The sequence below is a fragment of the Anser brachyrhynchus genome, assembly GCF_964034855.1.
Source record: "Anser brachyrhynchus genome assembly, chromosome: 1".
In the NCBI taxonomy this organism is placed as follows: domain Eukaryota; kingdom Metazoa; phylum Chordata; class Aves; order Anseriformes; family Anatidae; genus Anser; species Anser brachyrhynchus.
The window spans coordinates 168376278-168402535 of record NC_137694.1 but is presented as its reverse complement, the minus strand read 5'-3'; positions in this window follow the sequence as shown (position 1 = coordinate 168402535).

The following is a 26258-nucleotide window of genomic DNA, read 5'->3' as shown; positions in this document are numbered from 1 at the left end:
TGAGAGATTACAGACATTGAGTATAAAGTTGCCAAAGTGCTTACAATTGACATTAAATACAAGGCAAAGTGCCGTTATGAAAATGAATGTCTGCTGAAATAAAGTGTTCGGGAGGCTGCAAAGGACTCATGCTGAGATACATTGAGCAATGGGGAAGTAAGGCAACATCCATGTTACATATCAAAAGGTAGTAATCTACACAATAGTGCCTTTAACTTTGCTGTTTTGCCATTTAATTTAGAGAATTTCATTTTATTTCCCATCCTCATCTTGGTCATAATTACCAAAAAAGTAGGCTGGAAAGGACCTTGAAAGCTCATCTTGATACCCTGAAAGCTACTTCATTACTTCAGGACTGGGTCAACTGTATCTGCAATAAGTATGTTCTTAAAATCTTCCACTTCTGTGTCCTCTCCAAACAAATCACTGAAATGCCTGGTGGTGAATTTTATATCATCTCACCTAAATCTACCATACTGCAGCTTGAAGTCTCATTATTTTTCCAGGTCCCACTGGATGAACACTAGGGATGTCAAAGGCTCAGTCCCAACAATGCAAATCCTCACAACTAATTTTAAGTGCCTACATCTGAGCTCATCATTTGAGTAACCCACCTCAATGGAAAGAAACAAGCACTGTCAGAACTTAGTGAGCCTCATCTATTTCACCTTTGTTTCAGTGAGATGTATTCTCCCAAAGTATCTCCTGTTCACTGGCATTATAATGGGAGTTCAGATGTAGGTGTCTACATTGGAGGTAATGCTTTGTTCAAAAGAATTCCCCCATTCATGGTGCAATTACAGGAATATTTAATATTAATTCAACATCTCAAGAATTACTCTGTCTTGGGCATTGTAGGGATCACTGACTATGAGATGGCACCTTCACCAAAGTGACTTCAATATGAAGAACTTGCTTTTTATCCCATTAGCCTTCTTTAGTATGTCAAATTACCCCCAGTGGAACTGAAACAGCATCTGGTTTTAGGGAATCCTTCAGTTCTTGCCTGACTACAGTTTTATGAAATAAGGTCTTGCATTCTTTTTTCACCCCATCTAAGGAACAGTAGTAGTATAAAAGAGACAAAGTAAGTTTCCAGATGTGTCTTTTTTTCTAACACTGGGATATTTTCTGTTTGTTTGGAATCCCGCAGAGATAGAATGTATAACTGTAGTAATCATGACTCTCAATAGCAAGATTAACTCCACTTAATTGAAGATCATAACACAAATTAAAACAAAGTAAATTATTTTCTGAATGCATGCCGTATGTCAGAAAAGTGGTTGAAGTCGGTAAGTAAGGATACTGTAAGTAAGGATACAACCTGATTCAAGTAAGTAGAATTATTCTTGACTTTTAAAGCTTCTCATTTTAAGTGGCTCTTGCACTATACACAGCTCATTGCTACCAATGCAAATGCAGTAGTTCCAGTTGCACTGATAGTTTAAAAAGATTAATGTAAGTAGAATCAGTATTATTGCCTTGTAGACAAACAGGCTAGAGAGTCTGATGCTCAGGATATTCCATGAAGTGGATACGGACCTATGCTGGTGTAATCAAGGTCATAATACAGTTTTCAAAGTTTTCAGTTAGTCTAATGGGACTTTCTGAGCTGAGCTTCAGATTTAATAAGTAAGGCTCTATCACAAATTTTGGTTACATTAGGGCAATGATATCTGTGAAGGTAGCGTTGCTGAGTCACAGTTTTCTGGAATGAGGCAATTGAGCTGGCCCGCCACCATTTCTTGCAGCTGTGTCTAAGATAAAAACAAAATGTATTCCAAAGTATAGGAATATTCCAGCACTTATTTTTTCATTTTCATATTGTCATATTAAGGAAGGTCCAGCTCTATGATTGTTTTAAAATGAAGTCAAGGAATCTAGCTAAAGAGCAATAGGAGAACATTTTCCTTAAAAGGAAAGTATGATGGCTTTTTCAGCTGTAGCCCACAGTAAAAGCAGTATCAGATCTTTCAAAGTCTTGCCTCCTTGCATTCAGAGTGCTTCTCTGTACACTGATAACCTCTAGTCCTAAAGAACAATGTTTTGAGCCCTTCTGATTCTGGAGGTCTCTTCTTCTCTGAAAATCAGTTCCTTTCTGCCTTATTTGCCACAATTCTGGTCAGACTGAAATGCAAAACCTGCCGTGCCCTTCCTTCATTTGCCTTTACAAACAGGAACTTCAAAGCTTGCTATTGACCATTTACTGGAACAATTTCAAGCAAATTTAATTTAATATTATCTCAAACTGTCTTAGAAGAATTTTTCTGCTTTGAGTGATGAGGGCCAAAGACTATGGCTATGCCTGCACAAATGCACAAAATCAACAGGATGAGAAACTCCTCCATGATGGTGTGGCAAGTGTTTAAATCACGTTCAATAACAAGTACTGCAACTATTTATAAGCCACCTTTACCCACAAAAGCATTTGTTTTGCCAGCTGTGTAGTAAAAATATAAATCAAGCTGAAATTCTGGCTAAGCTGGTGTACTGTAGTAGAAGAGAAGAAATGCACAATAACATGGTGGGCATGGCAGATCATAGAGTATTATTACAGGATTTGGGGAGCTATAAGGTATTAATCTTGTTAAGATTGTTAATGTAAGGAAAATAGCTGTGAATAGTTCCTACTTTGGTGTGCATTACAGCTTGATAGCAAAACTGATCCATCCCACTAACAGTATATAACTGTTATAGTTATCTCTGCACTGAAAGCAGAATCATGAGGAAGTACCTGTATGAAATCATAGAACGGTTTGGGTTGGAAGGGACCTTAAAAATCACCTAGTTCCAATCCTCTGACATGGGCAGGGACACCTCCTACCAGACCAGGTTGCCCAGGGCCCCATCCAACCTGGCCTTGAACACCTCCAGGCATGGGGCATCCATAAATTCTCTGGACAACCTCCTTCAGTGCCTCACCACTCTCTGAGTGAAGAATTTCCTCTTAACATCTAATCTAAATCTCTCCTCTTTTAGTTTAAAACCATTATCCCTTGTCCTATCATTATTTGCCCAAGCAAAACTCACTCGGCATCTTTTTATAAGCCCCCATTAAGTATTGAAATGCTTCAGTGAAGTCTCCCCTTCTCTTCTCCAGGCTGAACACCACCAGCTCTCTCAGCCTGTCTTCATAGTAGAGATGCTCCAGTCATCTGAGCATTTTCATAGCCTGGACCTGCTGTAACAGGTCCACAACCTTCTTGTGCTGTGGGCCCCAGACCTGTATGCAGCACTCCAAGTTAGGCCTCATGAAGGCAGAGCAGAGTGGGAAAATCACCTCCCTTGACCTGCTAGCCATGGCTCCATTGATGCAGCTGTGGTGGTTTTACTCAGCTGGGCAGCTGAGCTCCATCACAACCACTCTCTCACTCCCCTTCCTCAAAGAGAAAGAGGGAGAAAATAACAATGGAAAGGGCTCAAGAGGTGAGATAAGGACAGGGAGATCTCTCAACAATTATCATCATGAGGAAAACACACTCAGCATAGAGAGATTAATATAATTTATTACCTATTACTAACAAGCTAGAGAAGTGAGAACAAAAAGCAAACTAAAAACATCTTCCCCTCACCCACCTTCTTCTACATCTTTCCTCCAAGCAGTGCAGGGGAACGAGGAATGTGGGCTGTGGTCAGTCCCTGATGCTTCATCTCAGCCGTTCCTTCACGGTCACTCTCTGCCCCTGCTCCATGAGGGGTCCCTCCCACAGATGCCACCCCTGCAGCCCCCTGCTGCCTAAACCTTGGCACGTAAAACCAATACAGCAGCCCAGGATCCAGTTGGCCTTCTGGGCTGCAAGTATGCACTGCTGGCTCTTGTCAAGCCTTTTGTTCACCAGAACCCCCAAATCCTTCTCTGCAGGGTTACTTTCAATGAGTTCTTTTACCAGTCTCTACTCATGTCTGGGATTTCCCCAACCCAGCTGCAGCAGCTTGTACTTGGACTTGTTGAACCTCATTAGGTCAACATGGGCCCACTCATTGAGCTTGTCCAGGTCCATTGGGTTGGCATGCCTTCCTTCTGTTGTATCTACTGCACCACTCAGATTGGTATTGTTTGCAAACTTGCCACAGGTTCACTCAATCTGTCTATATCATTGATAAAAATATTAAACAGCACCAGTCCCAAGACAGACCCCTGAGGGACACCACTCATCTCCAGCCTCCACTTGGACATAGAGCTGTTAATCATAACTCTCTGTGTGTGGCTTTCAAGCCAATTCCTTATCCACTAAATGGTCCACCCTTCAAATCCATCTGCCAATTTGGAGATCAGGATGTCATGTAGGACTGTGTCAAAGGCCTTACAGAAGTACAGGTGGATAGCACTGGTCTGTCTTCCCTTGTCATGCAGTCAGAAATCCTTTAAAATGTCTTAGTATGGGATAGAAGACCTGGGTAAGAATCATGTTATTTCACTTATTTTAAATGCCAGTATTATTTAAAAAACAAAACAAAGCAAAACAAACAAACAACAACAACAAAAAAAGAAGTGTTGAAGAAACACAAGTATAAGAAGACTCTTGCTTTATTGGTTCTTTCGTGCCACAATAGTAAGTGTAGGTAAACCATTAGTCCTGTCCAAGCATACTGCTATGGCATGGATTAAGTCTCACTGAAACAGGAGCATATAACTGTAATCATTCTTTAAGGATAGTTGTAAGAAATTCCTTATGGACTCATGCTGCTAAAACAACAGGGTCTTCTGCTGAGAACACTGGTACATACAACACTGAAATTGCTCAGGAGAGTGAATGGTATTGACAGAAAGGCTTTGAAAAAGATCTTTTACGGAAAAAAAAAAAGACAAACAAGAGGTAACAAAGAATCATCAATGATGTAATGCTATATTGACAGAGAAAATGCAGTTATAAAGTAAGAAAGAAGAATTTTCAGTTGCACATTTGGATCATATAACTTAGAAATTATGAGTGAAGAAATGTTTTCTTGTTTTATTCCTCTTGAAGTCAAAGAAACAAGACTGTTTATATCCTTTATAGACTCAGAGTTTCATCAAGGAAATTTTAACTCCATTATCAATCTCTTCTTTTTATGGGAAAAAGTCATAACACCTTGAATTTTGGCTAGTTTTTCAGACCAAAAGTCCTCACACCATGAGGACTGTAACTCAGAGTTCCCAGCTTTTGCCCAGGCAATCCAGTGACTCACAGCCATAGTGGCTGAAGCAGAAGATCAGATCAAAAGCTGCAGGGGTTAAACACTAACGTTTGCCCAGCCATGCCTAAGGACAGCAGCTGTTAGCAATAAAAAGAGTAAGTGGGCTTGATCAGCAGTCAATCTCATATGCTTCCTTGTCAGCTGGACACTCTCCAATGACAGCTCAGGGATCCCAACACCTGTTTACTTTCACACACTGTCTCACTTTCTTTCTCTTTTTCTAACACTCTCAGAGTCTTCTACCTTCAGTCAATCATCCTGGGTGTAAGTTTCTTTAACTTATAATTGGATCATCCTCCAGATGCTGGAGGACCCATTTGTCAGAGGATTTACCAAGAATACAACCCCTGTTTGATGAAACAGCTTTACAAAAGTAACAAAGAACTGACCACTGATAAACAGTAAAAAATCCTATTTTCCCAGAAACTATTTTTAAGGAACCCTATAAGAAATATGTATGCTTGTACAGTCATGTTCATATATATTTCTGGCAAATAAGATTCTGAATTTATTAATACTGTGATCTGCATGTGTGGTTCATTAGGAAGTTGGACCTTAGTCCGTGTGCTTACTACTCTTGGCCTTAAAGATCCCCCAAGTATATGCACCATTTGAAATAATTTCCCCAAATCAGTTTCATTTTTGCTTCTCTCTTTGAACGTACATTTGACTCAGTAACAGCCTTGCATGTAGCAGGGGGAACACTCTTCCACTGATTTTAATAAAACTTCAGGTTCTGTCCTTTGGAAGATGATTTGAACAGTTTTGCTTTAGGTATTAAGGTGAGTCAGCAGGCACTGAATTGGAAAACAGATGTATATTGAAATAGCAAACTACCATCTAAATATTCTGGAAAATGTTTTGTTATTATGTAATTAATCACAGGTTGTGTTTCATAGGTGAGCTTTTTCTTTCAAAACAACAAATCCACAAACTAAGCACAAACTTGACTTTTGCTTGCCAGCTTTAAGAACAAGTGCTGATAATCACATGTAATTTCACACTCCCCTATCCCCCCTTGCAGTTTTTACCCTAAGTAACCACAACAAAACCTGTAAATTTGTAAAGAAAGTTGTAAAGCTCATATGACAGAAAAACTGAAAGTTGATTAAGAAATTACAATTCTAGCTATTGCAGGACCTATGATCTCCTCCCAGTTTAGCTTAGATGGCTTGACTAGTGTGGAAATGAAAATACACTTCTAGTTACTGTTACAGACCAAAATCCAGATGCTATCCAGTATCTTCAGTATCACCCTCTTCTATGGAATGGGGATGGGGATGGGATGGGGATGGGATGGGGAGGGGGAGGGGGAGGGGGAGGGGGAGGGGGATGGGAGGGGAGGGGAGGGGAGGGGAGGGGAGGGGAGGGGAGGGGAGGGGAGGGGAGGGGAGGGGAGGGGATGGGATGGGATGGGATGGGATGGGATGGGATGGGATGGGATAGAATAGAATAGAATAGAATAGAATAGAATAGAATAGAATAGAATAGAATAGAATAGAATAGAATAGAATAGAATAGAATAGAATAGAATAGAATAGAATAGAATAGAATAGAATAGAATAGAATAGAATAGAATAGAATAGAATAGAATAGAATAGAATAGAATAGAATAGAATAGAATAGAATAGAATAGAATAGAATAGAATAGAATAGAATAGAATAGAATAGAATAGAATAGAATAGAATAGAATAGAATAGAATAGAAGGGACCTACAATGATCATCAAGTCCAAGTGCCTGACTCTCTTCCGTAAGTTCAAGCATGTTATTGAAGGTGTTATCCAAATTCCTCCTGAACACTGACAGGCTTGGGACATCAACCATATCTCTAGGAAGTTCCTGTGTGTCCTGTCGTCAGTTACCAGGGAGAAGAGACAGCCACCTCCTTTTCTGCTTCCCCTCCTCAGGAAGCTGTAGAGAGCAATGAGGTTGCCTCTTGGCCTTCTTTTCTCCAGACCAGACAACCCAAGCCTCTGCTCATTGGACACGCCTTCCTGCCCTTATATCAGCTTTATCAGCTTGTTTACCTTGGCATACTAAAAGAAAATATGACTTGAATTATTTAAGATAGATATGCTGTATCTTGATACTGACACTAAATTCTTGGAAAAAACAAAAATAAGCTTTTGACGTGACTCAGAATGGGAACAGTCTTTTTTGTCAGATACAGACAATAATGACTATTTACAAGCAGAAAAAATGACCGATGGCATGGAAAACCTATGGCAGTTCATTCATTGTAATTCACTCCTTCTAAGTGTGAGATGTTTTTATCATATACTGATACACTCTTGTATTCTGCTGTCAAAGTCTTATTTTCATTGCAAAACATTTCATTTGAGTTATTAGCTTGTAGAACAGGTTGATTAAGAAAAATCAACACTCAGAGCTGGTATTGGTTGTTTTTGGTAACCCATCACTTCCCTCTGGAAAGGTTTTTTTCTGAGTGTTTGAAGTTACACTCTGCAAAGGACAGAGTAAACCTAAGGAGTTGGTGATTCTCTAAACACTGGCACATGCCATTGCCTAAGAAAAAAAAAAAGTGGGTAGCTGCTCAGGAATGTGAACCCTTCAGTAGAAAAGCTTTTCACGGAAAGATGCTGATAAGATAGCAAGGGGGTAGAGACATCTGAGTACAGGTAACTTAGTGCTAATAAAGGGAGAGAGAAAGGTTTTGGAATTAAGTGTCAGATGAAATAGTCTTGGAAATGTATGCAAAGAAATAACCTCCTGCTATGTAAGGAATATTTTTGGAGACGCTGTCTTGAGGTTTCAAGATTGCTTGGCATGCCAGATCTGGTTAGACTTACCACATGGCCAACATTTTAATTGAATGGTGGTGTTGTACAGCATGCTCAGCTGGGCCATATCTGTCTGAGGTGGAAGCTAGAGAAAAATTGAACATTTTGTATTTTCTTCATCTTCAGATTGTCCCTTTCTGACTGCAGACTGCAGGAAGAGGGATTATTCCAAAACAAAGTCTCAGTGAACCCAGGCTTTCAACTGCAAGTACATGTCCTGCATACATTCCCCTTTTCAACTGGTAACTGGACACAGTCTAAAGACTCCCCCACCATTTATGAAACCCTACAACACCAAGGACTTGGTCTTCAATGCCACAAAAGGGAATTTGATGCCTGAGTTTTAGGAGTGTTTTACAGGTCTCCAAATAGTCTTCCTTTCATGATTTTATCCAAGAACTAGCATTTCTCTTTCAGGGTTTAGTTTGTCCTTAATCCTGAGGAGCATTGCCTTGGGCAGTGCTTGGCTTCTGTGGAGTCAGCTGGACTCCAGCAAGAGCTACAAACTGGGTCCAGTGCTGGCAGATGCCTTCCTTCTTACTGCTCTGTAAAGTAACACACCAAAAATATACAGCAAAAACAACCACGAAAAGAGTATCTGCTAATACTTTTCTCTCACAATTCATCTTGCCAGCATTTAAAGATCAAGGGTTTATTCCTTAAATTTAAATTCCCATTGCTGGCACAATTGGCTCTGTTCATAAAAGCTAATAGGAAGGCATTTACCTAATAGGAAGTGTTGGGAGAATATTTTTCTCATCAGCCACATCTTATCCTTTGTCTCCCATGCAGAGTAAGCTTGCATTAAAAATTAGGAACATTTATGTGTTCTAAATCCTTTTCCTTTTTTTCCCTTTTCCTTTTCCTTTTTCTTTTTCCTTTTTTCCCTTCCCTTTCCCTTTCCCTTTCCCTTTCCCTTTCCCTTTCCCTTTCCCTTTCCCTTTCCCTTTCCCTTTCCCTTTCCCTTTCCCTTTCCCTTTCCCTTTCCCTTTCCCTTTCCCTTTCCCTTTCCCTTTTCCATTTCTCTTTCCTTTCCCTTTCCCCTTTTCCTTTTTCCTTTTTCCCTTTTCCTTTTCATTTTTTCTCTTTTTAAACTAACCTCTTAAGTACCTGTTTGGGAAAACCACCTGAATTTCTTGGCACCCTTCTGGGATTCTGTCTTTTTCTTCCCTTTATGTCACTCTTAGATTTTATTTAAAAATCAAGGATCTTCTAAAAAAAAAAAGAACACTTCTGACATTTGTGACAAGATGATTTCACATTCCTGTGGCGATGTTGACATCAGTCTCTCCAAAATCCTGATTATCTTACTCATGCACTGATTATCTTACTCATGCAATAGTATTTTTTTTAAACATATATTCAAGCACGCACCTTAAGTATACATATATACATTGATTCTCACCATACACAGAAACAAGTGACAGAAACAACAGTATACTCTCAATCTTTGATAGCTTGTTTCTTCACTATCACCACCAGTTTCCCACAGGGGCAAACTGTTATTGCTGCAGCTCTACTCAAGGGTTAAATTAACATGTGCTTCCAAATACAGAACTCTCCCTGAGGGAAAAGCATGTAAAAAAATGAAACAACACAAATATACATTATTGTAAAATTCTCAAAGGCAGATGTGTACAAAAAATCTCCTTGTTCTCTACTGACATTGGACAGCTATGGAATCTTTCCAAGCACAACTTAGATGAAGAGTGTGTTCTAAAATAGGGTTTAAAAACAATTAAATAAGAACAGATACTTTGGAAAGGTACCATTTGTTTTGCACTCCATACCCCTTTGCCTACTCCCATTAGAACAATAAACACACATCCCAGATGATTGGCTGTCAAAGATACTGTCCAGTAGGGACATCTAGTTTCTTCCCATAGACTGCAAGGGACTGTTTCAGTGACTTTGGAGATGTCTTTTTGATTGTAACAATAATACATGGTTGCAGTGACCTAAGTAATAATATGTCCTTGTTGAACAGTGCTTCTTTCAAACCAGTTGATATCGGTTTTTATCTGAACTTCAGGTACAAAGCAATACTTAAGGAAGTGAATTTACAAAAACACTTCAAAATCTTGCATGTTTAGTTTGGGGGAAAAAAAAAAAGGAAAAAATAAAAAAGGAAAAAAGAAAAGAAGTGTCCTACTCTATAAATGACCAAAGCAAAGAATGTGGTAAAAATATATATATTGGCTTTTGTGTGCACATAAAGACTTACTAATTTAAGTTTCAGGAGCTTGATCATTCCTCTTGTCAGTTTGAACAAATGTAGGAACACAACAAGTGGCAGCTTGAGCCTCAACTACCTACACCCTAATTTATAACTGGAGTTGCTCAAGAAGAGGAACTCAGCTGCAGATCCATTCAGGACTCTCCAGACTTACCTTTTCTCGGGTGCAGGAAGCTTGCCCCTATTCTTTGGCACAGCTCACTCCTGCACTGGTTAGATCAGGACCATGCAAGCCAGTTACCTTGGTTTGCTTGACTCTGCCATACAAAAATTTTGCCATCAGTAGTACAACCAGCCATTTACCACTTCTATGCAGGGTGTTTATACTAAGATTTTCCCTTTTTTATTTGTTTACATAAATCCTCCTACTGTCAGGTCTCTTCAGAAGTCAGTGTAGCCAGGCTAACGGAGAATCTCAGGGTTATTCATGTCTGGATGAGGGAAACCAGAGTAGAACAGAACAATTAGACAGCTCTATAGCACCACATTTTTCCCATTCTTTACTTCATTTGACTCAAGATTCATTTTTCAAGCTTCATTTGTTTTTTGTGCCCTTGTCATGATCTCTTGCTGAGTCCACATACTCTTCTTTAGTGAGTAAAAATAATCAATTCTTACTTTCAGTATTGAAACATAAAAAATATTGAGCAAAGTGAAAGCATAAACCACAGCTTTCAATGACATCTTTATCTAACCCAGCTTATCCTTCCATTTTTTCCCAGACTTCGAGGTCTTCCTCAGCAGGCAGTGCAGGATGCTGCCAGCCACATCCCCACATGAGCACAAGAAGGTGCTCCAAAAAGTACTTTGCAAACAGGAATGGTGTGCAGAGCTCCTTGTGCTCCAGACATAACCTCTGGTCAGATCCACAGCTACAGTTCCAGGTTTCTCTGCTCAGGCACTGGATCTCATCTCAAGAGCAACTCATGTATGCTCCACCTAAACGGAGCATGGAGCGCTCTTGTGATTTTGGAAACTGCACAGCAGACCATGTTGTAGAAGGACCACATCTTTGTCTCTTTACAGGAAGAACAAAGTTTAAAAAAGTAAGTAGTACAATCTCTTGTTCTAAAATATACCACCTATGCATCCAGCAATGCTAATAATGAACCACATATAAAAGATGATGGTTTATGAAGTGCATTTATTTGTGGGCTTCTTGGAGTCTGTGCAAAGATGAGTTGAATCACACTGCCGTAACTATTTCCCTTCTTACTGTCTCATTGCTGAAAATCTTGTTGATGTAGACAGAAAGGCACAGCACCTGGTTCTCGCAAAGCTATTATTTAAAAGTGTGGTAGCTTGATCTACCTTTGTAGCCTTGTCCTATATTTATTTCAATAAACATATTTTAAAAGTCATTTAATGAGGTTATTGAATTGTAAATGTATATTTAAGAAAGCAGCAGAAAGAGAATAAACCTCACCACAAATGAAGAGCCTATGGATGAATCCCAGTCTTGCTGAGGTGAGTGACAAAACACCCAAGGTAAAACTCTCAACATCCAGCCAGGACAGAACAGAACAGAATATCCTAAACTGGAAGGGGCCGACAAGGATTACCAAGTCCAACTCCTGAACTTGCTCAAATTATGCAAAAGGTATAATACTTGTTCTGTTATACATCAACAACATGGCACAAGAATGTGAAACAAAGGTACCTATATGACAGATAATTGTTTAAGGAAATACACCTTTCTGGAAGCTTTCTCCTCCTCAGAAATAAGACTCTCAAAACTAATACAGAATATGATTCCTTTAAAGACTGTAACACAGTCTTGCAACCAGGCTATAAAATACAGTATACTGTTACAGATACTACACATTTTCAAATTACACTGCTAAGTATCAACACACAAAAAATGGATACAAAAACTCTGAATGAACACCCAACTAATAACTTCACATTCATCAGTAGGCAAGCAGATGGGTTCAGTTGGCACTATTTTCTCCACTGGTAGTATAAAAGGAAAATGGCACTCCCTTCAGTTGGTGGTTTGCATATCCCAGGAGTCCCATATTAATCTCTGTGTCATACTGTAGATAGATAAATAAATAAATAAATAAACAAACAAATAAATAAATAAAGTGGTTCCATTGAGTGGAAGAAGTTAAGAAGTCAATAAATTTTATGGCCCTACAAGGACCTGACAGATGAATTCTGTCTTTTCCAGAGGCACTCAGTGAGGCACCATGTAAGAAGAAACTGGATTTTTTTTGCTGGGTGTAGGGACCCTTATTATTATTATCATCTTTGTCATTAGCAGTATGAGCACACATGTCGCAGCAGTGCTTCATCAATATTCATGCCTTATGTGCTGGTTCCCTGCAATCACAAAATTTAAAGCCTCCACCCCACTGTCTAAAAGTCACAGAGATGTAGTGGTACAGGTCACTCCTGGTGAGCAGATGCACTCTGGAGGTATCAGTGGTTCAGACAAAAGGGAGGATGGGATGTGGGAAATAACTTGTGTAAGACACCGCACAAAGAGGATTTGCAGAAAATAGTTCAAAACTGTTGATGCAAATGTACATCAATAAATGGTATTACTTCATTCCTAGACATTGTTTTTTATCATGTCCTTTCAAGACACAGGAAGTCACTATCATGATCTAAATTTTCCTAAAGGATGAGAGCTCCCACAACCTCAGAGTCCTCCCTCTCCTTCCTTCATGGACTGCCCTGCTTTGGTTGTTTGAGACAGCCGATGATGTCTCCTCTCTTTCTGAGCAAGGCACTGCACTGAGGACAAGACGGACAGGCACAGCATCTCTCAGCTGCCCAGCTGCACCTCTATGATGAAAAAGTAAACAGTGAAATGAAAACAATAAAAAATGAAACAAACTGACCTGGTGTCATCAGCCATGTGGCATCACTGCTATTTTCAGAGACTGGACCTTTCAGAACTCATCCAAGGGTGCTTCAGCTGCAAATCCAATGACCTCATTTGTCACTTCTCAAATGCCTCCCTCCTGTGGACCTTGTGGATGATGTACATCTTTGTTTAACAAGACATCCAGCTTTGAAGAAGGGGGAAAAGATTACTGATCGTGATGTGAACTTAGAGCAGACATGTCACCTTTCCAGGAGAGCTCAGCTCTGATTAAAACACATTTTAAAAATGTGCCTCTCCTAGGAGTTCTCATTGCAAGGTTCCCTGTTAGACTTCCCAGACTAGATCAGTGCATGACATACCATGAAAGAAATATGACTACAATTCTGAGTGTAGGAACAACTGAAAAAATGGAAGAGTTTTTAAGTACTGATGGAAAAATAATAAACTCTTGCCACTTAATTTAAAAGGGCACCAATCCATTTGATGAGATTAAAAATTCTACAGCCTGTGTGACACAAGACATCAAAATAAATGGTACAGCAAGTCCCCGCAGTCTCAAAATTCCATCATTGATAAAAGTGAAGTAGATCATGGACAAGTAGAGCAACACTAGATTATGAAAAAGGGTGGTGAGTTTTGATTTTATTTTTAAAAATTAAATCAAATTTTTAAGATGCAGCATTGCTCTTTTTTTAGAAAAAAAAAAAAAAAGAAGCAAGCAAGTATCTCTAGGTTCCTATGCAGGCAGCAAAGCGAGACTGAGAGCACTATTTTGAGAATATTATGGTGCTTCCTAGATGTCATTAACTTCAGCAGGAGGCCAGCAAAATAATGGGTTTGCAAGATTGGGATCAGACCCTGATTTGGTCTGTTTTGAAAGAAAAAAGTTTTGAAGAAGAGAATTTTACCCTTGAACCTTGGTGGTAAAGAACCAAAGGAGTTTCTCAAAACAGTCTTACTGTGGTCTTTTAAAGCTTCTGTATCACTAATAGGATGTGACAGGAATGTCACACTTGAAGGAGTGTTGTCCTATTTTGTAACCTACCACGTGAGTCCTGGTGCCCAGCCACAGGTTAAATGCACGCAATGAAATTCTCTTTCCTCCCACTGCCAGTTCTGTCGCTTAGTACACTGAAGTCCACAAAAATACAGTATGACTCAGAATATGTAGGCTGTGGCTAAGCAGAGAAAGTTCATTCAAAATTGATTTTCTTTCAGGCATCCCTGATGTTCCCGGGTTCAATTGCTCACCTACTGTACAGTTGAGTGAACACTTAAGGAAGTTGCAAAGCAATGCAGCCTGTCTGGGACATGAAGGAATGTAGAGCGGGATAATCACAACATCATCAACCCAATTCTCCAAGGTAGCTGGCCAATAATGCTGTTCTAATTGAATAACTTATCCACAGCTATTTCCCTCGGGAAAGCCTACGGCTTAGGCTCTCTGTGTAGGCAGATGGTGCAGCATACACAATGAAACCTGTAATTTTCTCTCACTACTGGACACGTTAACAGTAAGCTGTTTTCCCAGTTCTGCTAGCCCGTTAATATTTTATTTTAACTGTTTTCTTCAAGTTATTATGCACCATGCAGCAGAGAACAGAGAAATTTCTGATACATTTCATATTTATTTTACAGCCAGCTCACTAAGCTACCCCGTGCTCATTAAGGCTTCTGCTTTGCTAATCAATGATTGTACATGTCATCATCAGGTATATGCTGAAATGAAAGTGTCATAATTAAAAACAAAGGTGCATGAGTCATCGGAGACCTGAATTACTAACTAGCAGCAAAGCATAACAAATAGTCTGCAAGCCAATTCCAAATCTGCAGGGCTGCTTTTTTAAATCACGCATTAACGAGCGTGTGCCAAGCACATTTCTGATTCTGAGAACGCTGTCCTGATCTTGCACTCTGAACTACGCATCTTAGCAGCATACTGCCATCCTCTTGTCCTTAAATGTTGAGCAGCAGCAGCAAAATCCTCAACAGCAGAAGCAGCTGAAAGGCAAATGCAGTCTGGGAGGGCAAGACAGCAGAGACAGCCCATCAACAGCGTAACAACATGACAGATGACAGACCCAGAGGCAAATCCAGGCCTGCCAGCAGATCAGCCTGTAGAGCCTGCCAAAGAGCCAGATGCAGCTACTGAAAAGATATCATCCTTAGCTTAGCATCTGGGTCTTGCTGTGGCCAACCATACTTCATGCGTTCTGTGTCCTTACTGCTGACCCCAGCTGCTGGGGGAGGCTGGAGCAAGCAGGAAGTGCGTGACTGCATCAACACCGCTGCATTTAAATTTTGCTAGGACAAACATCATGACTATAAAAAGTGTCAATTTGTGCACAGTGTAACTATCAATTTGCATTTATTGCAGGTTTCCTGGCAGTATGACTACATTGTTCCCCCTCCCCCACTGTCTCTGAGAAAAAGGCAGCTCAGGGATTCATTCTTTGTTTGCCATTCCCACTCAGAAATACCCATTTAGCTACTACACCATCTAGCAGAAGCAACAGTACGCTGTAAATCTGTGCATAATTAAGCCCTGGTGTAGAGATCCTGCCATCCTTGTTTCTGGAAAGGTGCAACTCTTTTGGAACGCCGAGGCGTCTAATTCACTAGCATTTCCCAGGGCTTGGCTTCTAGTATTACACATCAAAAAAATCTTTGTCAAGTGACTGGTGTGACAATTAAAGTGACAACTAATGATATGGCGCCACAGAAAAGATAATTACACCCATTGTTAGACACCTACCAGGTCAGGATACATGCACAGCCTTTCAAAAGTGGCATTCATTCGTTCACCCTGGCATCCTATTCCGATGGTAATAGTGTATTAATAAAGTCATCATTTTTCCTTCTACAGAAGTTAGAGGACATTCTTTTATGGTGATCTTGTCCCCCTTGAAGTTCAGCACTGCTTCGGTGCGTACGAGTAATTGGCTTAGTCAGTCAAGCAAAATGTTAATGCAGGTACTCAAAAGCATGCTGTTGAGGACAGGGTGGGAAAGGGGAAGGTCCTGTTCTTTTATTTTCTCGTATATGATAGCTACTAAGAAATACCTTAAGCAAATGTTTATAAATGTGTTTTTCAGAAAATATGAAGTATGGGAAATTATTGATCTGTAATGGAAATTTTCTTAGTCCTGTTGAAGTCTATGTACATTTAGAAAAAAAAAAAAAGACAATTTTGCCCCCTTAAGTCCAAGGTAGGATTAATCTCCCTTACCTCAGGCATCTAAGTCACACTGGGGTCCCTTTTTAAATCAGTTGAAAAAGACAGGCACCTTCAGAAAGCTATTCATCTCATCCTAATGTAGGCATTGGAACAACGCATCTGAAATGGATCCTTCTGTGAAGGTACCTATGTCTTTCTATTAATTATAGCCTATGGTGACTGGCTTTGAATTAGGTGCCTATTTTTTGCACTTGTAAGATCAGGTGAGATTTTATATCCCACTCTTGGTGTTTCTGTGCCTAAAGAGGAATGCTTACATAGAAAATGGAAAGGGTTTTTTTTGTGTTTTTTTTTTTTTTCAGCATAGCCTTTCATTTTAGATTCATATATATTCCCATAATTAAGAAAAGATTACCAAATAAACTGAGCCATAATGCTACTTTTCTGTGTTAAACACTACAAAGCTTGAAACAGCACTATTCCCAGTGTACAGCCTTTGAGCCACTTGCCGTGAGAATATATAGTTCTCAGTGAATCATACAAAGCTGGAAGTTCACTCGACACTGATTCCTTCTTCTTTCCATTCATTTATTCAGAGAGATAAGAAGATCCCAGATGTATAAAGGCAGCATGCACTGGAGACCCAGTCTATTCTGCTGTTAGCAATTCTTTTAGTTACTACAGGGATGCTGAGCAAATGGGATATTGAAAAAGATTCTAGACGTGGTGCAAACCATGCAATCACAGGGGACGCTTACATGATAGTTCTAACGAGGATACAGTCCACTAACTAAAACTGCTTGATGACCCTGCGAATAGTGTAATAGGATCAATATTTTCACAGTAATCTCGTTATTTCTTCCATATCTTGATGGACAACCATGTTATAAACTGATTTCTGGATTGTTTCAAACATCTTAAAAAGATGAAGATAAAAACACAAAACGTTCAGCTTTAGAATTTGACAAAATAAACATTTTTAAAATTCAATTATCCTTTTAAAATGTTCTTAAGCTATGCAAACAAACACCAACAATTTTGAAGAAATGCATCATTCAGTGCTGGAATTATTTTTTCTTTTGCTTTTAGATAGCTTAATAATCTGTATGACAAATTACCATACAGGTCAACCTAAAACAAGTTCAGAACTGCCAGAAAATTGAAAAAATGGCTATTCACATAGCTGTAGTGCTGTGATAGTACTTCATCTATTGTTTGGCTTTTGTTGTTTTATAAAGACAGTCTTGAAAACCAATGCTGTTTCTCCTCAGAAGAGGTAGAATATGGCTATGCAAGTTTTCTCACAGCATCCTGTTGTTAATTCGGGGTCACCAATACAAAGGAAACGGGGCCACCAGCACAAATCTATACCTATAGAGATGTCTGAAGAGAAACGAGTATGTTAGCTAATTCCAATAATGTTGCTGTTGGTATTTTCTGTGCTTGTAGTACCTCACTGTACTGTATGTACTGAGCTCATTTCAGAAAAGCTACTAATAACCATACTTATTTTCCAATTGATGCGAGCTGCAAGGAAAGTTGTTTTTTTATCTACTAAACGGTTACTTGGAGCAACCAAAACTTCTGTTAACACCTTTTACAAAGGTGTTATTTTCCTACATGGGCAAAGAGAATTAGACTTCTGCAGTGATTTAAATGAACTGTCACACATGGGAGAAAATGGACCTTTTAAAGTACACATAGGTATTTTGAATATATAAATATGCTTTTAATAAGAGATGCAAGAAACTAAGCCATCTGGTGCCTCAAAGTATGGAAGGGATGTGGAATTGTGCAGATTTTTTTTTTTAATTTTAAACAGAAAACAACACTTAAAATTAGAACTGCTTCATGGGTCAGTCTCATTTTCTTTAATGCAGAACCAGATGCACATGGTGGAAGTTTTCCAGGTTATTTTTTAACAGCTAGCATTCCATATTATTGGCATGAAATAAAGTTGCTTGCATGTGTGTTTTCATCAATACATTAGGTCTACAGGCAAGCATTGGCAGTGATGCAAACCTTGAAGGAGCTTGGATTACTGCAAATTCCTAAGTGGGGAAAAACGCCTTGAGATGCCTTCACTCTGTTTTGTCTTGTCTTAAAGGCAGGACTCAATGCAGAAACCAGCATTTCCAAGGGCACAGGAAGGCACCTAGGGCCTGATCCATTTTCCAGTGAGATTAATGGGAGGTTTTTCACTGGCTTTAGTTGAGACTGAGAGCAGCAATAAAGATACTGGTCTTACCATTCTGTACTCAAACCTACTCTAGTAAAACATGTTTTTAAAATCCTTTCTTACAGGCCTCAAGTTGTTCTGTTACTGCTGATTATCTGGGAAGGAATCAAGACTGATATCTCCATCCATTCATAGAAGAGTACCACCAAAATCAGAATGGTGAAGCCATTGTTTGCTGTAGAAAACCAGCAGAGCTATCTGCAAAAAGAGTAATGACTTACAGCTGTATGGCTCAATAAAGTCCTAATAATTTCCTGTAAAATGTATAGGATTTATAAAAGGGAGCTGAAGGAAGGAAGATGAGAACCAAATAATTCCTAACTTTGCATTGACACAAAGGATTTCCTGAGCTGTCAGCACGTTCCTCTGATTTGTGTCTTTCTCTGCAGATAGGAAGTCCAGGGTGCCATTGGCATCCCCACTCTTTTGAGTGAAGAAAGAAAGGAGAATACAGTTTCTATGCAAAGAATTCAGCATCTTCTTTTGATGTAGTGACATTTTTGGAAGTATCTTAGGAGAGTGTGTTTGAAGCAAGGGTTCTTTGCAACTGGACTACCACAAGCACATTATCCCACATTGGTATAATGTGAAGTAGTAGAGATGCTCCCCTTAGTTGTGTAGGATCACCCCAGATCCATAATCAGAACCAGGGAATCATAATCAAGGAACGGCCTAAAAAAAGCCTAAGAAAAGGCCACATTCCATGATCTTCCTCTATATGAAATAAAATGATTTTGGAATAAGAACAAATCTGTCTCTGATTTCTGCATTTTATCTCCTCAGTCTAATATTCCTGCCCAGATCTGTAATATAAGTATGGGGTGAATATTACAGATTCTGACTTTACCTGCAGTCATGATGCTTTGCTCACAATATTCAGCGCAGTGCAATATAAATCCCGATGTTGTGCCCATGATAGAACGCAATCAGATCAGCTGAAAATTAATCTCTTCCTAATTTTTATCTATATAGGACGATACAAGAAAAGGAGCATAGACTGTTCATGGGAAACCATAAGTATTTGGAAGAGAACATTTATATTTATTTACATAAAGGAATATATGTACTTATATAAACAAACCAGGGATAAATGGAAGAAAATACCAACAGGAAATAGAGCAAACGAGTTATAAACTCTAAGCATCAGAAAAATAAATCATATAAATGAATGCTGCAGTAAAAACCCTGTTTTATAAGCAATTGTGACCTGTTTGAGAGGGAAATGAGAAAGGCTGCCAAAAGCATATCTTATCCATCTGTCCAGTTTAGAATATTAGTTGGGCTGTTACTTGGACAGTTCTCAGCCCAATCCTGTTAATACTTACACATATTAATAGCCTTGTTCCTAAATGTATTTCAAAATAGTGAACTCAACAAGGCGACAATGATGAGTAAATAAGATGACATGCAACTAAGGTGATATGTAGGGCCATGTATGTGTGTAGGCACTCACAGAATTACGCTTAAAAATTGTAATATATGGTCATCATTATCGTGCTAGCCTTGACTGGAAACATGGCTTAAGTTCCTATTTTGATCTAGTCTTCCATGACCTTAAAGGCATCATTAGGATGAAGATTTCCATATTTTTATTCAGCACTGAAGTTTCTACCAGACTGGTGGTTGTATTTCACCTTCACTCTGTGCAGAAATGCCTTTCAGATGGATGTGCACAGTGTTGGATTTTTGTTCCCTACTGTAATGAAGTAATCATTGGATAAAACTAGTAGTCTTTGAATGGGAGTTAGAAGTTCACCATGTCAAAGTGATTTCTCTGACAACCTAGCTACACATTCCTCTTCAACCTTTACTGCCACTAAGGGGGACATTCACGGGGAGACATGAACCAAACTCATATTCTAGTATCTGTATATTTTGAACACTGTTGTATTAAACAAGTACTGCACCAACTTAAAAAGAAAAAAAAAAAAGTGTTATCCCTATAGGCTTAATGATAATTTTTAAATCCTAGGTATTTATGGGGTTTATGGTACACCTTTCTCCTCAGCATTTTCCTAGGGGCTAGATTTAAGTGTCCATATGTCCTCTGATCTGGTGGATGCCTTATGAATGTTTTGGTTATCCCACCTGATGCCTGTAGTCCTCCCCAAACCCTGCAGAGTAAAGCTAGTCATTTGACACTCCCAAGCATTGATATTATTGACAGTGCAGTACAAGAGATTGTGACAGTGAATTTCTTCTTTTTTTGCTCTCTAGTGTGGCTGTGTCTCATATCTCTATGTATATATCCATACAAATACTGTTTTCCCAGCTCAGAGAGATTGTAAAGATCAGATGTCTAGATAGCAGTATGATGAAGCTATATAAATACTAAATAAAAGATAAAACAAGTTATTATGCCATTTATAGTCTTGCCCAGAGGTTATTCTGGGGAAAAAGCAGTATTTTCTTGCAGTGACCAACCTGTCTGGTAGAAAAGAAAAAAGGATTTTTCAGCGTCAGGACTCACACCCCTAGTCTTCTGATATTAAATTATTAATCCTGAAGCAAGGGTCTCTTAGTTATTCTCCAGAATCTTTCTACCCATTATAATCAACACAGGACAGCTTTATAAGACTCCAATAAAACATATACACATGCGTTATTTAGGACACTTAATTTTCGTGGCAAGCATTGCATACATAAAACTTGGATACTTGTCCAGTGTTGCTGGGTGCTCAGGCCTTCTCACACTTTTCTAGCACGTGACAGAACTAGAGGCATGTTAAAGAGTTTTAATGAAAGTCCTTATCAGACACCTGTAGTGGGTTTACGTGGCAAGGTTTTGGTAGCTGGGGACCATAGGGGTGGCTTCTGTGAGAAGAATCCATAAGCTGCCCCTTGTAAGGTAAGGGACCCACTGCTGACCAGAGCCGAGCCAATAAGTGATGTTGTTTTGCGCCTCTGTGAGAGCATATTTAAGACAGGGGAAAAAAAAAAATGCTGCGCCACACAGCAGCTGGGAGAGTGAGAGGAGTGAGGAACAGCCTTGCAGGCACCAAGGTCAGTGAAGAAGGAGGGGGAGAGGTGCTCCAGGCGCCAGAGCAGAAGTCCCCTGCGGCCTGTGGTGAGGACCATGGTGAAGCAGGCTGTCCCCCTGCAGCCCGTGGAGTACCACGGTGGAGCAGGGTTCCACCCTGCAGCCCGTGGAGGAGACCACGGTGGAGCAGGCGGACCTGCACCGACGGAGGCTGCGGCCTGTGGAAGACCCCTGCCGGAGCAGATTCCGGGCCGGAGCTGCAGCCCGTGGAGAGGAGCCCACGCAGGAGCAGGTGAGCTGGCAGGAGCTGCTGCCCATGGGGGATCCAGGCTGGAGCAGTTTGCTGCTGAGGGATGGACCCCGTGGTACGGAGCCATATCTGGAGCAGTTCTTGAAGAGCTGCTGCCTGTGCGCAGCCCACGCCGGATCAGTTCAGCAAGGACTGCATCCCGTGGGAGGGACCCCACAGCACAGGGGACGAGAGTGACCGAGAAGGAGCGGCAGCGAAGAAGCGCTATAGACTGACCATAACCCCCGTTCCCCCGTTCCCCTGTGCCACTTGGGGGGAGGAGGTAGAAGAGGGTGGATGGGGGGGAAGGTGCCTTTGGTTTCTTTCCTTTGTTTCTCACTTCTCTAGCTTGTTAATAATAAGCGATAAATCTTACTATCTCCCTATGCTGAGTCTGTTTTGCCCGTCACGATAATTACTGTGAGATCTCCTTGTCCTTATCTCAACCCTTGAGCCCTTTCCATCATATTTTCTCCCCGTTCCTCTTTGAGGAGGGGGAGTGAGAGAGCAGTTTTGGTGGAGCTCGGCCGCCCACCCGAGTAAAACCACCACAACACCATTCATTTCTCCTCTGTGGCCATTTTGCTAACTGGAGATGCAGTTCTAGTTCACAAGCCTTCTGTGCTGGTCTCACCTAGGATTTCAAGCAAAATGCAAGGATTTGCTGTTCTGATTGGAAACTAAGCAAAAGTTTTCAGCTTTATTTTGATTTTCCAGGTTTATTTGGACATGGAAGGGAACAAAGAACAGAATCTCTGTGGTCTGAAAAGCAAATCCATCCCACTTTGGTACACTTGTGGCTGTAATCTACTGGTTCCCAGTAAACTACAGTTTAGTGTAGCTGTTCACAAAGTTCCTGCCATGTCCTATGCGAGAGAATGTAATTTGCCTGACAATGTCAATAATGTACATGTAGGACAGAAGCTGTTTATTAAAAGTGAAAATATATATATATTGCCTTCTTCTTTTCTCTTCTTATAAGGTTTTTCAGCATCTATCAATAAAGTTCAGCAGAATGGAGAAGAAACTAAAAGATCAAGCTAAAGAAGAAAATCTGTAAAAATAATTTTTTTCCTTTTTTTTTCCTTTTGCATGGAAAAGGATCAAAATGACTACTGAATTACCTTTAAGGAGCAGATTCACCAACATACAATAATTTAAAAGTTACTTTTAACTAAAGAATTAGCACATCTTCCTTCCTACCAAGCAGCAAGCACAGGTGTATCCCTTTCATGGTTTCATAATCAAAATAATACAAATTGTATTTTTATCTTATTTCTTTGTCATCAGTAAGACAGCACATTGTTATTATTGTCTAATTTATTATACACACATGGAAGTAATGTAATCATCACTGTTGACTGCATTTGCACAATAAACGAATGATTTAGCCTATCTTAGTGGCTATGGAGTGAGACCTCTATAAAAATGCTGCTATACAGAAATGTCTGGGCATTCATACTGTGAAAAATCAAGCCACTTAGGAATTTTGGTAGGTTTGTGTCCAACAACATGATACCAAATGCATAACAGGTGTTCATGCCTTTTGCTCACGCTTACTGAGATATAACACTATGCAACTGTCATCTAATATTAGACAGAAACTTGTGTTTGTTGTGTTCGTTGTTGTTGTTGTTGTTGTTGTTTTTTTTGGTAGTTTCCAACTGTTACCTTACATGTCCTCAGTGTGTATATGTGTGGGAAAGCAGTGATGCATAGAGGAAAACAGGCTTGAATATCCTTAGACGATAATTACATTAGGAAAACACTGGTTTTGTTGTTCTTGCTTCTTTTCCAGCAAGATTAAAAATTATATGTTGGAGAGGCTTGGCATAAAGGATCCAGTAATGCTGCCTTGCCTATACACCACCTCCAGGAGGCTTAAGAGAAGCAGACATCTTGAGCTGTGATGAATTACCTTGGCTGTTTTTTACATGATCCTAATATTCAGCTCAGTGAAGCAGCAATTTTCCTGCCCCAGGCAAGATGGCCTCTTCTTTGTGCTTCAGATCAAGGGGCTGCTGAAAGCAATGGAGAGTAGAGTAATGTGGAGAAAGAACCAAAAATTTAATTACTGAAAGGTCAAATGAGTTTCTCTTTATCTTCAAAATATTTTTTTTAACTATATGAAAGATCAAATTTGGCCGTGGGAAAAAAAAAATGCGGCAGGGGACCTACCTAACTCACAGAGCTATTCTGGGGATAAAGACGTTATAGCCTGTAAGGCACTCAGCAGCTATGATAATGACAACCGTAGAATATAGATAGATAAACTTCTTAATCCATAAATGACTCATTTCATCCAAGTGTGACAGTCCTACACCTCAATAAAATGTAGGAAAATACAGGAAAGCACATGAATGCCTCTTAACCTCAATGACATCTACTAAAAGGTCTTTTTTCCTATCCTGAATGTTTCTTCATGTTTACTATTTTCTTGGTTTTCCTCCTTTTTAAACACCCCCCTACTGCAACATTCAGGTGATTCTTGGACACTTACAAGTTTCTGATAGGGCAAAGGATGTGAGATACAGGGAGCTTGGTGGTTATACATGAAAGCAAAATAAGCCTTTTCTTCAGAGACTTTGGAATCTGAAAAGATTAGGCACAAACAGACTGAACTGAGGTATATCTATTACATGGACAGACATGCATCCCCTCTGCCCAGGCTGGGACATAGCCATGCAGAGCCAGGTTGGGTCTGGAAGACATTTATGTGCATTACCATAGCTCAAACAACAAGTGTATGATGAGCAAATATGCAGGTATAACCTCAAGGATCAGAGGAAAAGGCAAGGTGTGACGTGGAAGGAGTGAGAGAAAGAGGTTTATTGGCCACGTCTTGATAATTGAAAGTTTTAATGGCACTTTTTTTTTTTCCCCCGTAGAGTAGTTGGTAATACAAGAAAAAAATTATGTTTAAAACACACTGAAAGCTCTCTGCTGCCTTTTGCAGAAGATGAATGCAGTTTTAAACTGCAACTTTATTGTCTGTTGGCAAAGTGACTGGCACGAAGGGATTTAAAACTGCGAATTCTTTAGCATAGTCACGCATACCTTTGAAAAATGAAGTCCTCTTCTGCTCAAGGGATTAGTTTAACTTTTTACAACATTCATATTTGCAGTTCTTTACTACACTCTTTACTACTTCGTCATCTTGTGTTTGCTTTATGAGGTTATTATTTTTATACATAGTTTGGTAGAGTCTTAAGAAGGCTCAGAGAGACAGGTGTTTGAAATCCTAGGTGTCATAAAGAGACACATTTATTAGAAAAGAAGAAATGTGGCAGAAAGGGGAGTTGCCTTCGTTGCTTCAATACCCAACTCAGTTCCCACTGCAGTAGCTGCCAATGATATTTGAAATGGGGTTGCTTTAAGTCCTTAGGTAGGGAAACACTGGCAATAACAGTAAAGCTGAGATATAGCGGACCAGGGATAAGACACTGCTGTTCTGGGTATCGAGGTTCCAGTTCTGCCTGTCCCACTGTGGGTTTGGGTCAGTCTCTTGGGGTCACCCATGTTTATTTATGTTCACTTAAGCTGAGAAGCCGCTTGTTCAACAGAGGTGTAGTTAGCTTTCCTGGTTTTAAAATATAATCACAGAGGGTATCCCCTTAATTTTCAGTTCATAGGATTTCCACCAAACTAACTCCCATTTCAGACCTCACAGTCAAAGAGGAATTTGAGAGTGTGTGTTTTGGAAAACTGTCATATACTGACTGAAAAATCTCCATAGCTGGGAAATTCACCCGTAACCCTTGATAACATGTGAGCATTAGACCGTTCTTACCTGAGTTACTTTTCTCTTCAGCCCAATGAGAAGTCCCTTTCCCCATATTTGTTGTACAATCTGATAACAACAGTCTACTTGCTGTCTTTCTAAATGTATGTCATCACAATCATGTACATTAAAAATAGAATGTTTTCACTTGTACCTAATTCACCAGTGAGTTAAGATAGTCCAATCTCATTTATCCCTCTCTTTTGTTATTAGCTGCTCCCTAATCTTCAGATCAGCTACAGGTGTAATCACAAGGGGTTTAATGTTCATTTCCAAACTGATAATATTGCTATACTGATAAAAGGTACTGTAAAGCCCAAGAACAGATCCACTCAAGACCTTGTATACGATGCCTGCTTAGCGATGATGTCTCACATGTTAATCAATTTGCTAGCAATTGCTTTACTTAATGCACATTGTGCTGATTTTCTGTTGTTTTCATTTTTAATTATAAGGTTGTATACCAGCAAGTCAAATGCCTCACAGAAGCCAATGCAAATATAATTACCTTTATCAGCCCAAGTTCTAACTTTATAAAAAACAAAGTATGTATCAGGTTAGGGTGACAACAATTCCTTATCATCAATCCGTGTGGATCAGCATTAATTGTATTACTTCGACTTAAAACTTGATTTACTGGGCTCAGTATCACACCATTACTTTTGCCTGGGACAGAGGCCCTAATGGCAAGCCTGAGCTTCATCCATCTTTCCCTCCGTCCTTTTTTCTCCTCTTGTC